Source organism: Tamandua tetradactyla (genome assembly GCF_023851605.1).
Source record: "Tamandua tetradactyla isolate mTamTet1 chromosome 18 unlocalized genomic scaffold, mTamTet1.pri SUPER_18_unloc_1, whole genome shotgun sequence".
NCBI lineage: Eukaryota > Metazoa > Chordata > Mammalia > Pilosa > Myrmecophagidae > Tamandua > Tamandua tetradactyla.
The window spans coordinates 1587658-1602544 of record NW_027518250.1 but is presented as its reverse complement, the minus strand read 5'-3'; the positions used below and the strand labels follow the sequence as shown (position 1 = coordinate 1602544).

General features: G+C 36.2%; 1 pseudogene; it reads right to left on the bottom strand.

The window, feature by feature from the left end:
* Nucleotides 1-681: 681 nt before the first annotated feature.
* Nucleotides 682-1536, bottom strand: LOC143672846 (sorting nexin-18 pseudogene; annotated as a pseudogene).
* Nucleotides 1537-14887: the final 13351 nt, after the last annotated feature.

Below are 14887 nucleotides of genomic sequence, written 5' to 3'. Positions count from 1 at the left end.
GTCCTTTCCCAGGGGATTTCATTCTGAGGTGTCCATCAAGTCACACTTCTCTGTTTTTGCCAGCATTTTGGCAGGAGATTCTACTTGTTTTACAAACTGATGACAGCTTGTCCCACCACCCAGCCTCAGAAAAATGAGGATGCTTGTTGCCATCTGTTTGCAATTACATGCACTAGTCTTTCACTCTTTTATTCATAAAAGTTATGGCTTACTTTTAAAAAATATTAAAGAAAGAGAAGAAATGTAAACCAAGTGTATAAGGCACAAAGTAGCACAGCTGCTATAGTTGAAGTTTGAAATAGAGAATAGGCTGAACTTTGGTAATCCCAATTTGTAGGCATCCACAGCATGCTTTTTTGCATCCAGCTTCTGGAGGCCCTTCAACAGTTTTGAGTCTACAAAGTATACCCAATAGTGTGATAATCATCATTCCAAAAGCTACACTAGTAGTGTAAGCATACATAGTAAAATTTAGTTACAATGTGCGGTACTGTTTCTATTACTTAACCATATTAACTCTTTCTTTATTACATAATTTTATATTCAGATGGATTTCATTTGAACACAAAATCATCCTTGTACCATCACTGATAGTTGGCAATAGGTCTTTGATAGCAGTTTTTACTTTGCTCAAGAAATTATCCTCAAACTGAAAAAAGTCTAGAATTCAATGCTCAGTCATTAAACACTGTCATATTTGTGAAGAGCTTCTTCCAATTTCTGGGTCATTTGTAAAAATACTATTTGTTGTGGTAAGAAAGGCTACATCTATGATATAAAGGCTCATGCTCAAATTTGATGAAAATGGTGACTTTCTGAGAAAGTGGCAAAAGAAATAGTGTTACAGCAAACTTGAATGCCACCTACCTCTTAAGTCTCCATTTTCTCTTCTTCCACATGTCACCTATTGTCTTTTACTTTGGTAAAAGCTCCTGTTTGCACTTGGATGATGTCTTGGAAGTTAGAAAAGAGTTCAGATTATGTCATAGGCATTTCCAGGGGAGGTGATGTGCTGTTCAGGTCCACAGAGAAGGTGTGCTACTTCAGCTCAAAGGCCTGGCTGATGCCCCAGACTGGCCCACCTTCTGATACTTCTTGAATCCCATCATCTGCTTGCATGAAAGCTCACTAGCTTTGTGGTTGAGCTGGAGCATTCTGTCATGTAACTACTTGGTGAAACACTTGTGGCTGACCATCTTACAGTCCATCTGCTGCATGTCCAAGAGCAGCAGCAGAGGTCATGCTCAGCCTCAGAAAAAAGTTGGCACCCACTATCTCACCCTGCTCAGCCTTCCTCTTGCCCTATTTTCAGGCCTTCCCTAGGTGTTGCTGGGCCACCTCAGAAAGTCCTGTAAGATGTTGCTTTGTACAACACTGGGTGGCTGGCCGTGTGGCTCAGCCACCAGACTGGGTAATGAATTCCCTGTAGAAGCAGCCTTTGGCCTGCTTCTCAGGAAGGTGGGGAAACAAGACAACAAGGAACTTCATAGCAAGGTGTGTGAAAGGCCAATATAAGTGCTTCTGGTGCAGGTTCATGGCACATGTATATGTGTGATGTTCTAGTTTGCTACTGCCGGAATGCAATATATCAGCAATGGAATGGCTTTTAAAAAGGGGAATTTAATGAGTTGCTAGTTTACAGTTCTATGGCTGAGAAAATGTCCCAATCAAAACAAGTCTATAGAAATGTCCAATTTAAGGCATCCAGAGAAAGATACCTTGGTTCAAGAAGGCTGACAACGTTCAACATTTCTCTCAGCTGGAAGAGCACATGGCAAGCATGGTGCAGTCTATTGGCTTTCACATGGCTCTACCAAAAGGGGCTCTCTTCCAAATGTTTCTTCTTTTAAAGGATTCCAGTGAGCAACTCCACCTTCAGTGGGTGGAGACACACCTCCATGGAAATCATCTAATCAAAAGTTACCACTCACAATTGGGTTAGTCACATCTCCATGGAAACAATCAAAATGCTCCCACCCAACAATATTGAATGAGGATCAAAGGGCATGGATTTTCTGGGGTCCACCACAGATTCAGACCAGTGCATGTGGTTACTAGCTTGTAGGAGATGTAGATCTTCATGCCTTTGAACTTGATCAGCTTAGTGGGGTCGTTGAGTATGCATTGGAAAGGGTAGATGTTCTCTTTTCATTTGGGGCCATAGGGTCTTAGAACCATGTACAGCATGCCTCCATCCTTCACAAAGCTCTTATGCACTGTGGAGATATCATCATCGTCATCCTCACTGCCTTGGCTGGCTTGATATTCACCACTGCTTGTAGAATTACTGAGGTGGTGACTGAGAGCTCCCACAACTAAGAAGCCAGGCTCTATGGTTGGAAGGTGTTTGGCGGCAGCCCCTGCTGTAGCAACAGCATCACTACAAGGCCTCTGGTCATGACTTGAGGGAAGCAGGCAGCATGGTGGGCCATGGCCTGGCCATGCTGTGCAGAGGGATCACCTGCATTTACCAGGCCAGGAAGAAGCTGTGGTTGCTGTGGCTTTTGACCCATTCGAGCCAACCCTCCATGACCACCTCTTTGTTCAGACTCAGCACCTAGTGCTGCCACAATGAGATCTCACTTGGGTCTTTGGAACTGGAATCACAGAAGTCTGATTTTCTAGACCTAGCCCAAGGTCACTGGAGTGCACTGAAGTGCTGATCGTGTCCTTGCATGCAGACTGAACACCAGAAGGCAGCATTCATGGTCATGCCTGCCACACTGCTATGTTCACAGAGACCAGCGCTGCCCTGGACAAGTATATAACTATCTTTTTTTAAAGTGTAAATATAATATGATTCAATTCCACTTTGAAAAACTATTAACTGAGAGAGATATATAAATAGCATTTGCATATGTGAGCTAAAACTACAAACAATTATTTTGAGACAAATTCACTTCTGAAAGTTGGCTAAATCACACACAAATTCAATGCCAGGATCCTCTGAAAATGTATAACATTTTCCAAATTCAGGAAAATTCATTTTATTGGATGTTTTAGTTATGGCTATTGGTGGACATAGGTAGAAATAATCATTTCCACTACTGTTTTAGTGCTCCTTCATCTCTTATTCCCCATTTCCTCCATATGTTTGAATTTGTAATCAACAAGATTTGCTCCTCTAATGTCCAATTTGTGGTTATTTGCAAGAGAAGTTGTCAATACAAATGAGATCTACTTTTGGAAATGAAACATAAACTTAAACCTAAGTAAGATCTCCATAAGCAATGCAGAAATGGTAAACTAAAGGCCTGAGCACCCTCCACACTGGAGTGGGCAGTTAAGTAACTCCAGGTAGATGAAGCTGAGTTAAATCACACACTTGAGTAAAGTGAACAGAAAAGGAGTTCATAACTTTCTTTGCTGGATATGATGCGGTTTAGTACAGGATTTTTAGCATAATTTAAGAATTAGCTAAAAAATCTTAGGTGATATTTTGCACAAGTACGTGCAAACCACTGAAAGAGGAGACATCAGAAAAAACACTCAGACCAAAGGAGTGGCAATGAACCCCAGGACAAAGCAAACATTGTGTTTTCCTGGGTCTTTGGAAACTCTGAATGTAGCAGATACCTTTTCAATCAAGTAAACCTTAATCTAATGATAAGTAGATAACAGCTTTCCAAGAATACAGAATTGCAGAGATTTCTGAGGGACTGGAGATCTTAAAAGGAAAAAGCAATGAAATTGTATCCTACAAGTGGTTCCTATTGATGGTGACATGGAATATAAGGCAGGCAGTGCAGCATACTGGAAATGAAATTGTGGACAAATCAAGAGTGTGAAAACCTAACTAAATGATTTTAATTTTATCATTCTTTAACTCAAAATATGTATTCTACATATGTAATTGAAAAAATGATTAAACTACATATGTATTTTAAAATAATTCAAGCTTTTCAGAGGAAGACATTTATTGAGACAATATTTGAAGATACTAATTATTTACGTATCAAAACACAAATGGTTCTAAGAATGCAAAAGGGAAACATTGAAATAACCTTTATGCTTTAGGCTTGATCTAATGATCTTTCATTAAATAAGGATGTTTCAAGAATTGATTATTGCTGTAGCCCAACAAAGGTATGCAAAAGTGGACAAAAGAGCTACAAAGAACTACCATTAAGCAGTTATGATCAAGACAGTGAAGTTTTCATTTAAGTATTTTGTTTAAAGAGACAAACAATACACATAAAACCACCAAAAATGGATATCTTAGCCTATCCATAAGCAAATTTAAACAAATTATCTGAATAATCATTGTAAAACCTATGGTCATATAGTAATTTCATGAACCAATTTGAAATTAATGCAAACAAATAAAAATATAATAATACATATATCAGTTTCTTAAATTGTAAATATTAAATGTTAACTTAAATACCACTTGATTATGTAACAAAACTATGAATGTCTTCAAAATATCAGGTAAAACTTATTAAAAATGCCAACTTTGCTATAGTAATGACCTATGTTACTGAATATTTTCAAGTTTTTTTTTATTTCAGGAAATTATAAGAAATTAAATGGTTTACAATGAAAATCTTAGTGACTGAAAGTGGATATCTTGCTTAATTTATCCATAGGCATTTTAAACAAAATATAATCTTTATATAGCCTGTGTTTATATAAGTTTCATGTACCAAGTTAAAATTCAGCTGAACAAGGAAACAATTTAGATATAGATATGAGAGTTTCTTGAATTCTGAATACTAAACATCAGCTTAAAACACCATTTAATTAACTATCAAAATGTACACATTCTCAAAATTTCAAGTGGAAAGATATATGAAGCATAAACTTTGCTACTGTGATGATCTATGTTACTAAAATTTTCAAGTTTCTATTTCAGAAAAATGCAAAGATCCACATGTTTTTACAATTAACATATGAAAATATTATCTCTTATGATATATATTACTTAAAATCTTTTAAATCTAATATTATAATAGCTACTTGTGCATTCTTTTGGTCTCAGCTACTATTACATCTATTTTTACCCTTTCACTTTAAACCAGTTGGTATGCTTGAATTGTAAGAAAATTCACATGTGAGCAGTGTATAGAGATATCATACTATTAGTCTGTTTTGTCAATTTATGTCTTTTAAATAATGAGTTTAGTCCATTAACATTCAAAATTATTACTATAAAAAATTTTTTTGAGTCTAGCCTCTTATCCTATCATTTTATTTTTTCAGAACTATGTATTCTTTTCCCTCCCTCACTATTTATCCTTTAAGCTACTGTTGTTAATACTCATCAAGTCTCTACCCTCCTCCAGACCTCTCTCTCTATAGTCTGTTTTCACTAAACAAGGTTCCTTTAATATTTCAAGTAGGACAGGTCTCATACTGGCAAATTCTTTCAGTCATTGTTTATCTGTTAAGATTATAATTTCTCCCTCAATTTTGTAGGACAACTTGGCAAGATAAAGAATTATTGGCTGCAAGGCTTTCTTGTTCAGAATCTTAAATACATCATAGCACTGCCTTCTCACCACCATGGTCCCTGTTAAGTTCTCTGAGCTCAGTCTTATATAGTGTACTCTGATTGTAATAAATCTCTTTTCTCTTGCTGCTTTCATAACTTTTTACTTCTTTTCAAGTTTGATATTCTAATAAGTATATGTTTTGTAGCATGCCTATTTGGATTTATTCTATATGGATTTTCTTGGGCATTTTTGATGTGGATATTTGTCTTTTATAAAGGTTGGGAAGTTTTCCCCCATTATATCTTCAACTAGCCTTCCTATCACTTCACTCTTCCCTTCTCCCTCAGGGACATTAATAATATATTTCCATGCTTCATGTTGTCTATCATTTCCTTGAGATCAAGTTGTATATTTTCCATCTTTCTTGACATTTGTTCTTTAGAATATTCAAGTTCATGTGACCTGTCTTCTAATATGCTTATTCTTTCTACTGTTTCTTGAGAACTACTGTTATATTTCTTTGTGATGTATGATATTTTTATTTCTTCTTTCAAATTCTTCCTTTTCCTCATCTAGTGTTTTCCTGATATACTTTATATCTTTGTGAACAAACTTGATTAGCTGTTCCAAATTCTGAGAACACTCAAATAATTTAATTTTGTCATTTGGATGAGTCATATTTACCTGTTACTTATGCTCCAAAGTGTCTTCTTGATGTTTTCTATCTCCTTCTGAAGACCCTTTAATCAGCAAATTCAAATTATGTGTCCCCTTGCATGATTTAATTTCATATTTAGGCTGAGCCATAGCTGCCTGGTCCTTCATAACTTTATGATCTTCTGCTTTGTTCAGGGCATTTCTTTGTCTTTATATGTTGCTTTGCAAATTTATTTCCTTCCCTCACTTAAGAATTTGTATCTACTTCTATTAGCTTTGAAGGTCCCCTTTTGGATTCGGTTTCTCAGACTTTGCTTGTGAGGCCATGTCTATAATCTCAAGGGGAAGAGAGTTTGTAATTCAGGTTGGGGCTTTTTGAGAGCTAGGTAGATGATAGGCAATTTGCCACAGTAGTGTTTCCTCTTTTCTTTAGCTAATGATAGACTTGAGCAGTTTCATCCACTTAGGCCCACCCAAAGCAGAATGCAGATGCCAACCAAATCAAGTGAAAATTTGAGGGGACTCCAGCTAGGATCCCCAAACCCTGCATGCCCTTAAATCCACAAAGCTAAGTCTGCAAGATGAGCAGCATCACCCAAATGGCGACTTCTGTGTTAGTGATGGATTTAGTAGCCCCAGACTGCCCACTGGGATGACATTAGACTGGAGAGACCAGGTATTTCATCTTTGTTCACCACATACTGTCTGGAAATATCTGGAGTCTATTCATGGTGCTCAGCATATTTGAATTCCTTGGGTTCATCCCTCTGTCCACACACACATATGAAGTCTTTAGGCCACAATAGGAGACATGGGGCAGCGCCATGCCCCAAACAGGTCTCTTTTGCTGGTTGACTGTCAGACTGGCACAAACTTCATCTCTCCTACCTCCCTAGGGAAGAACCTCAGCTCAGTCCCTGTCAAGAAAAAACAGGTGCTCACATTAGTATGTCACAAGGTCAGGGTGTAGGCACTTTACCTTGACATAGTACAGTCTGTTACCTTACAAATTTACCCCAGGCACTCCCAGCTATGAAACCAAAGGGAAAATTTTCTCAAGCCAGCTGCAGGAGTTGGCAGAGTCATGAATGAGTACATTCACCCTGTTCTCTCTATACTTTTTCTCCAGTTTTCAACCATGGCTTCTCTATGCAAGTTAGAAGACCCCCCATAATCACTCACACTCAAAAACCACTGTCCTGGTCAATTTCATATTGTGTCTTGACTTGTTATATGGAGCTGGGGGGAACTCAGCCTCTCCTATTCCACCACTTTGCCAGAAGTCAAGATGATACATAGAGCTGAGGTGTTAAACACTGAGACTCAGGTTGTAAAACAATAGTGACATTTAAAGTATTACTCAGTTCATGCAATAAATTCATCCCAAAAAACCTAATCATGAGGATTCTGATGAAGCTGCTTAAATGGGTTGTTGATGATACCTTTAGGCCTCATAATAGTGCATTTTTCTTTGCATGATTAAGTCTGTGCCAATGTACTTGCTCCAAATTATGAACCACAGCCATCACTTAGATGCCGCTTAGATGGGCCATCACTTAGATGCCAGGAAGGCCAAACTGGGCCTGAGAGAAGAGGCAGTGCTTTGAGGTGACACATGAAATGTTTCTTACCTGAGTAGACCTCCCACAACTCATCCCTCTCAGTGCCCTACTACTTTTATAAATAATCAGGAACCACACAAGTATGCAAACTTCTGTAACTAAGACTAATATTAAGAAAGAAAATTACCTGGAACTTAGCAAAAAAATCAACAACAAACTGGCAATCTATTTGTTTCTTTTAGAGAGAAAAAATATGTCACGGGAGTAAAATCCCACTAGAAGGATACAGTGGTGAATTGTTATCAACCCAATAAATGGTAGCTTCATAAATAAAATTTAGTTAACTATGCTTGTTTTTCAGTGATAAGACCTTCAGTGATGTATTTAAAAAATTTCCAGATTGAATATTCATGGACTGTACTAAATATAAACATGAATAATTAAAGCATAAAAAGTATTTGTATACAACATATACAACCACAAAAAGCCCAACCAAAACTTCACTGAACATTGGAGGTGAAATGGAGTGTGTGCACTGGAAGCAGAATTAAAGAAAACATAGGATAGACTGAGGAGAATTCACATGTAATGTTGCCTATGGCAGAAATTTCAGAGAAAATAAAAATTGTTAAAAAAAGGAACATGTGAATTTTCAGTTCATTTAATCTTAACTGCCTAAGTGTTTTAACTTGCTTAGCTTAGGCAAAATAGTCACAATTGAGGTGTGACAGTAGACATAAACATCAAGTTTAAATATGGTTAATTATATATGTGTTATGATTATATTTCTGATGTTTAATAGAGTTGACTAGTGAGAAGATATAGGGGGCTTAAGGGCATGAATAAACTCCCATAATTCAATGGACTAGGAAAAATTACAAACCAAAATATGGCATTATCATACATCTGTATTTATTCTCACAATTTTCTATTAAGTAATGTGATTAGATATTTTTTGTTCATCAGATTGACAAGACACCCATGCTGCTTAACCATTATATTTCTGTGGCATACTATGTATAAAGTATAACACTTGTGATAAAGTGGCATGCTGCAGCCAGTTAGAACTGCTTCATGAAAGCTAATTTTTGTATGTTCAGGAATTTTGTGAGGCATTTTTAATGGTTTCCCTCTAAAAATTCATAAATGTCACAATAAAAAGAACCAATAATTTTTACAGATTGGACTTTAAACATCTGCTAACACCCCACTGTTATTTTGCCTCATAATTTTAAACTTCTTTATGCATTTTATAAATTGGAACAAACAAAAATTGAATTTCAAATTCTCTTTACATTTAATAAGTGTATTAAATTAGAAGAAGTTTAAAGGACAATAAAATATGCATTGATTTGCTTCAGTTCACAAGAGCCTCTTCAGATCTGGGGTTCTTTGAAAGAAATCATGTTCTTATCTTATCCATAATCATGTATGGACAGTGTAAATGAAAGTCCAGAAAGATGATTTGAAGAAATAATTGAAGTAGCCTCAAATGAGGGCCATTTCACAACATTCTAAAACTCACAGTTCCCCTCTAACAATCAATAAACACACCAAGCTGTATCTGGGACAGAGTTGAAGAGAATGTAATGATTATGCTCCTTCATACATCAAAGAATATATCCTCAGATTCACACAGTGTGTCATTCTTTCTTATCCAGGAATCCCTAGAGATGTCTATATAATGGTCCCAAGAGTTGTCCACATCCAGCTCCCAGGAATGGTTGCCAACAGTGAAGACCTTTGTCCCTATGCACAGAATATTTAAATCTTCCAGACATAAATCTATGTCTTGATGGTAATCTGAATCTCCAACTTTTCATATCACCAAGAATATGATATTGTGGATCATTGTTTCATTATTGAAGGAAATGTTCACTGGAGAAGAAAAGAATGTTCTACTCACAATCAGTTAAAAATGTCCATGATGTGAAAGAGTCTGCCAAGATTTTAACTGGAAAATAAATAATATATGACTTATAATATAAAGGAGAGTTTTGGCTTGACAGATTCAGTCTCAAGGGCTAACTGTACAGATACAGAAGGAGCAAATACATAATAGAAGACATTAGTTTAAAAAATCCAGATTATTCATATGGAACTTAACCCCAGAAAGATAGGTCAAGCCTACTTAAAATTAGGCCTAAGAGTCACCTCCAAGAGAACCTCTTTGTTTCTCAGATGTGGCCTCTCCAGCCAACACAACAAGCAAACTCACTGCCCTCCCTCTGTCTACATGGGACATGACTCCCAGGTGTATGGAACTTCCTGGCAACATGGGACAGAAATCCTGGAATGAGCTGAGACTCAGCATCAAGGGATTGAGAAAACCTTCTCAATCAAAAGGGGGAAGAGTGAAATGAGACAAATAAAGTGTCAATGGCTGAGAGATTCCAGAGTGGAGAGGTTATCCTGGAGGTTATTCTTATGCATTAAATAGATATCCCATTGTAAGTCAAGATGTAGTGGAGAGACTGGAGGGAACTGCCTGAAAATGTGGAGCTGTGTCCCAGTAGCCATGTTTCTTGAAGATGATTGTATATAGCTTTCATAATGTGACTGTGTGATTGTGAAAACCTTGTGTCTGATGCTCCTTTTATCTACATTATCAATAAAACATGTGGAATAAAGATGAATAATAGGGAGAACAAATGTTAAAATAAATTTAGAGTGAAATGTTGATGATTGGTGAGGAGGAGGGGTGGGGGTAATGGTATATATGAAATTTTTACTGTTTTCTTTTTCTGAAGAAATGCAAATGTTCCAAGAAATGATCATGATGAGGAATATGCAACTATGTGATGATATTGTGAATTACTGATTATATACAGAGACTGGAATGATCAAAAGTTATGAATGTTTGCATTTGTTTGGTGTTTTTTGGTATTTAAAAAAAATTAAAAATTAATAAAAAAAATAAGAGAAAAAATCTGGATTATAAAGGGGAGGAATGCAGTGCCAAATTCCTGATAGTTACATTTCATGGTACATTAAAGACTGAGACCTGTGCTAACAAGAGAATTATTAGTAATATAACTTACCACTGTCCAATTTCAGGGGCAAAATTATAATAGATTTAAATAAACATTGATAGCATTCCTAGAAATTTTATGATATATCAGTTAATCAAGCACATTTTTATTTAAGAAAATTTAAATATACCTTCTTAGAAGAGTGTTCCTATGAATAATTTTCTACCTTTTACACCTGGTTTCATCTCAGATCTAACTTCCCTCTGTCTGCTGGGCTGATCCTGCAGGTTGAAATAAATCCTGGAATTCATCTAACATCAAAATCCCTTAGTGTTGATGCTAAAATTTTCTTTTATCTATATACAGTCTTTCTCTTACATGATCATTTTGACAGGTTATATCAATTAAAACATGCATTATAAGAAATTAAATTATTAAGAAACTTTAAAGGAAAATGTTAATTTAAAAGCACCTCTAATCTCTTCTCCATATGGTATTGCTCTTAATTTGAATTTGGAATGTCCCTAATTAAGAAAAGTATGGCATTCCCATGGTAGGTCTAGTGTGAGTTTCTCTTGTCTCTGTAGTGATTTCAGATTGCAACGATAGCCTTAAACATTTGTTACTCATAATATTTTTCCATTTTTTTAATCTAAACGTCCTGATTTAATAATTAGTAGCACTGTAAAACGAATGATGGATGGTCATAGAATATAATGCTTACTAAAAGCTACCAATAACATCCTACACTTTCAATCTTTGGGTAGGCTTCACACTACTAAACTGATTGATATTCCCCAAAATGAGCATTGAATCTCTTCATGACCATATGACCTGTTCACTCTTTTGCTAATATCCATGCATTAAATGTCAATACAAATGTATAATTTATTTTGGATATTGAGAAAATGTTAAGCTAGAGCATTCAGCCTTGGTGACTCAAAATGACTAAACCTTCAGGGAGGACAAAAAGGTTTGGGAAAATCATGCACTATGTTTGGGTCAGAAAAAATACAGTAGTGTGCTTTTTTCCGCAGGAGACAACAACTAACTGAAATTGAGGTTTGACATCCAGAATGGTGGCTTTTATCTCTGAAATCTTTTATCACATCTAGAATCCAGGGATCTCCAAGAAACTAGCTGAGGGTACACTGGCTTTAGCTACTGCTTCTGCATGAGTTTAGCTCTGGGAAGAAAAGCATTAGTTGGAATTCCCATGACCAAGGTTTGATCACACAATATTACAAAGACATAAGATTCTAACAAGATATCTCATAAGAATTCTACCATTTTGTTTAATTGGCACAAATTTTATTTTAGACTCATGGAAAAATAAGAAATCCTTCTGGCATATTTTCTTCTATTTTAAAAATTAATGAGGTTAGTTTTTCACCGCTAGTCTCAGATCACCTCAGCTAAAGAGAAATCCAGGGACCTTAGAGACAAGACACTTCAGCAATACCTTTGGATCTTCAGCATAAAGGAATCATTGAAACTAAAAAAAATCATCTGGAATATTTAGCTTTACTCTTCCCTGTCAAACAATGACATCAAATTCCACCCTGGCTGAGAAATTGTCCAAGGTTCTGATGCCCAAATTTCAGTGAGTACCACTCTGAGATGCCAACAATAATTGGGAACACTGTGCTGGAGGGCTACCAGGATGCCTAACTGACTCCATTCCAATTCTCATTTAACTTGCCTCATTCCAGGTTCTTTTTATGGCAAATGCCTCTTCTGAGACACCTTTAGCATCAGCTACTCATTAACTTTGTTGGGGAGACAGGTAGAATAATGTCAACATGATGCAATATCAAATTCATTTTAGTTATATTTGAATGTAGTCTCATACGAAGGAGAGATCTGAGACAAAACAGCACAATCACTTAATGCTTGTGGATAACAAAGCAGAAACTAGCTAAAGAAAGAGAGGTTTGTTGCTAAAAAGAGAATTATCCTTTTTATCAACATTAGATACAATCTTGCCCCCCACAATGAAAATCAGAGAGAATCTGTGTAAATTTACCTCTCCAGAAGGTTTGCCAAGCCCTGCAGGAAAAGAAAAATAAAGAATAATGTTACATACTAGAGTGAACTCAATTTCACTTCCACTCTAGTACTCTTGTCTTTTAAAACTAACATATATATGTTATATAATATGCATCTTGTTCTCCCTAAGCAAAGATTGTCTACAAACAAAACAGAAACTAAAACATTATGAGTCAGATAGTCTGCAGGAAAATTAAGAAGGAAGGGAATCACGAAGTTTGTCGGGTGACACAAAGTGATCAAAGTTCACAGGCACACTGCCCATGATTATTCCCAAAGAAAGGTCTGCCCATATGGAACAATGAAACAAGCAGGGATTCAAGTAATAGAACAATATAGAGTTTATTGAAACTGCTTAAAAATTTCCACGCAGTTGTCTCTGGCAAGAGGCAAGCATCAATATCTTGTGCAAAACTGCTCTATGGGGCTCAACAGAGATGATGGTTCCTAGGTGAGCCTGAAGTTTCACTGCCTACCCTGGTCAGAGATTTGTTGAAATAAAAAATCTTTCTATGAGACTAGTACCCCTGATCACACTGGCATTATTTATTTTTGTGTTACATACTAAGGATTGTAACCTTCCCTAAAGACTATCAGGATATGAAGTAAAAAGAGACTGGACTAAGAAAATGATAGGGATAAAAGTACCTTATATCCAAAACAGGAGCAATGAAAACAAAAATAGATGAATAGTATCTCCTCAAAATTAAACACTTTCATACTTAAAAGAACTTTGTCAGGAAAGTAAAAAGTAGACTATGCAAGTGGAGAAAATATGTGGTAATCAATATCAGATAAGGGTTTAATATCAGTATATATAGATTCTATAACTCAACAACAAATAGGCAAACAAGCCAATTAATAAACAGTCAGAAGGAATAAACAGACACACCTCAACAGAAGAAATGCAAATAGCTAAAAGGCACTTGAAAAGATATTCAATGGATATTGGGGAAAAATTGCTCACTGGCAATTAGGGAAAGGCAAATCAAAACAACAGTGAGATATCATCTCACACCCACTAGAATCACTAGCTTATAAACAAAAGAAAGCAAAAAGTGCTGGAGAGGATGTGGAGAAAGAGGCAGACTTATCTACTATTGGTGGGAATGTAAAATACTGCAACCACTCTGGAAGGCAGTTAGGTGATTCTTCAAGAATGTAAATATAGAATTTACATATCATCCATTACTAAGTATGTATTCAGAGGAACTGAAGGCAAGGACACAAATGGACATTTGTACTCTGATGTTTATAGCAGCTTTATTGACAATTGTCAAGTGATGCAAACAGACCAAATGTCTATCAATGAACAGGTGGCTAAACAAGCTGCGGTATATACATATGATGGAATATAACCCAGCTGTATGAGAGAATAAGGATAAGAAGCATGTAAAAATGTGGATGAATGTTGATGATATTCTGCTGAGTGAAATTAGCTAGGAAAAAAGCACAAATATTGTACGGTCTCACTAATATGACCTTACATTAATGAGTGAACTTTGAGAGTTAAAGTTAAAAATACAAATTATTAAGAGATAGAAAGATGGTAGTGATTGTGCATTTGCTGCTTAAAGAATACAGAATGTACAATGAGACAGTTTGTGAACATTCAGAAATATATAGCACCATATTATCTAATGGTGGCAGAATAATATAAGTATACCGAATGAAGTTGAAAGTGAGTAGAGTTAAGGGAAAGGGCTGGGTGCATGTATGACATCAGAAGGAAAGATAGGAATGCCTAGAGTGGACAATAATCATGATTAAATGTACAAATAAGGGCAGGCCACAGTGGCTCAGCAGGCAAGAATGCGCACCTGCCATGCCAGAGGACCCAGGTTTGATTCCCGGTGTCTGCCCGTGTTAAAAAAAAAGTACAAATAAATCTCATAAACTAATGAATCTCCACAATGCAAAGTGTTGAAAATTGATTGCATACCAGTAAGTGTATGATCAATGCAAGCTACGGCCTATAATTAACAGTAGCATTGTAACATTTCTCCACTGAATGTAATAAAGGCATTATGCCAAAGCTAAATGTCAACAAGTAAGGGCTATAGGGAAGGGATATGAATTCTTTACAGAAGTAAAGGAAGTGTCTTCATATAGATTATGGTGGTGAAGCCATGCCCATTTCCTAAGGTTTGAAGTGTGAATAAAACTATTTAAAAATGAACAGAGAGAAACAAGTGTTTGAGAAAATGGGGGC